We start from the raw sequence: 2,270 nt of genomic DNA on the forward strand, positions 1-2,270 counted from the left end.
AGAGAAGCATTTTCCTAAATAGATCTATCCGTTTCAAATTGTTCAGTTGCAGATACTAAAATACAAAAGTAATGCATTCTTTGAAGCTAGGTTTAATTGCAAGCTGTATTTAAACCTTTGATGTTGGAACTAACTGAGTGCATTATTTTCTTCAAGTAGCACTCATCAATTTAAACCACAGTCACTCTTCCCTCCTGATTTTTATCAGACTTGTGAAACTCGAGGTAGAAGCACGGTTGGGGGAAAAGCAGCAGAGGATTTTGTCAAGGTTTTGGGTTTTTTTTAAGTATAATTTATATATACTAAAATTCACTCAATTTATGTCTACCTTCTATGAATTGGCAGCAATTATGATTTTGCAACCATCTCACTATAATTGAGAGAAAGAACATTTCCATCACCTGGCAATGTTCCTTTGTGGCCTTTTGTAGTATTTTCCCTTCTCCCCTCCCTCACTTCCAGCCTGCAGCAAACACTGACCTATTCCCTGTCTTTACTGTCTTGTTCTTTTCAGAATGTTACACAAATAAAATCATACCCTTTGTAGCCTTTGCTGCAGGCTTCTTCCCTGTGGCATAATCCTTTTGAGATACATGCACGTTTCTGCATGTACCAGTAATTCATTTCTTTCTCTTGCTGAATCATATTTCAATGCATCCGTATAATAGAACTGGTCACTCATTTGCCTATGTATAGACCCAAGGTTATTCCTGGGGTTTAGTGGCTATAAATAAAGCGGCAGTATGCAAGGTTTTTGTGTGAACAGATTTCTGTATTTCTCTTGGGTCATCACTGAGGAATGGGATTACTGGTCGTAATGACAAATGAATATTTAGCTTTGTAAGCAATTCTAAATGATTTTGGAGTATTGTTTTGCATGACTGCCATCAATGTATTGGAGTTCTAATCAACCCATCCAACCAACAGGTTTTGAAATGTGACTTTTGTAGTAGATATAGAGTAATACTTTGCTGTGACTGTCAATTTCATTAGTTCTAACTCTATGATTAGATTCTTACTGAAGGGCATGAAGATAAGTTAACAGGGAAAGGCACTTGCCACCAAATACGGCTACCTATGTTCTACCCCTGGATCCACAAAGTGGAAGGAGAGAACTGATGGATGAAAGTTGTCTTCTCCTTTGACCTAGAAGCTCTTGTGCCATGGCATGCACACATACGAGAAGGCAGGAGGCCTTTGTGCTCAAGATAAACAGTAGCGGAACCCTGAATGTTAAGCACACTTGTTTGTTCCTTCAAGAGAAGACCTGGTGTCTGCTCAGAAGGCTTGGAGTGGTTGTGCTTTCTAAAAAACTGGTGACCTCTGCACTATCAGTGTGGTTGGGACCCTCCCGAAGAGCCTCATCATAAACTCGTTTCTCCAGTCTATAGAAAGTGTCATGGGTACTTTTCAAAGAGTTTTGAAGTAGTCATATTCCATTTTTATTTAGCTTACTTTGTTCCTCATGTTGTACATGTTGTATTGAGTTAATTATCACCAGAAAAGTTTTCACCAAGTTGTGCTGTGCTTAAATACACCTAAAATAAACTACATGGGGTCAATCCCTTGAAGTTTGAACCAACACAAGCTCAATACAAGTTCAACACAAGTCGTTGAACTGGGTAAAAGTACCCTTTATTTGTTCAGCTCAATTGTTGTCTCAGAGGCTAACTGCCTACATCTGCTAACCTAGTCCTGGACTCTTCTAGACTCCATACAATCTAAACTAAGCCTAGAATGTTTTCAGCTTCTGAGATTTACTCCTTAATAAGCTCACCCTTTCTTGTTCTTACTGATCTCTAGGCTGGCTGGCTCAACTCAGCTGTTCTGGTTCAAACTCCTCTCCCAGCTGACTTATTCAACCTGGCTTTTCTCTCGGCCCCTGAATTGCTCTGTTTGGCCTCAAACTAACTCAAGCCATCTGCTCTAATCTTCTGGCTCCTTCAGTCTTTGCCCAAGTTCTCTCTCTGCAACCTGTCTATTACTGTCCCAGTAAAAAACTGCCTCCTCTCTCTCTCTTGTTGCCCCTTAAGTAGCTTCTTTTTCCTCTCCCTTCTCATGAGAGTGGGGCTTATCTTATTAATTCAAGCCTTTCTCTGATTTACCTTTACTCCTTACCTTCATTGCCTCTGTCCCCTGAATTAAAAGTGTGCTTGTATTTCACCTGCATCACACTGACCTAGAAGATCTTTGGATTTGATCTCTTGCCAAAGCATCCATGTTCTGAATTAAAATTCCTCTATAGAACTGAATTGTCTTCTTTCCTTCCT

This window comes from Psammomys obesus, unplaced genomic scaffold (assembly GCF_907164565.1).
Source record: "Psammomys obesus unplaced genomic scaffold, mPsaObe1.curated_primary_1811, whole genome shotgun sequence".
In the NCBI taxonomy this organism is placed as follows: Eukaryota; Metazoa; Chordata; class Mammalia; order Rodentia; family Muridae; genus Psammomys; species Psammomys obesus.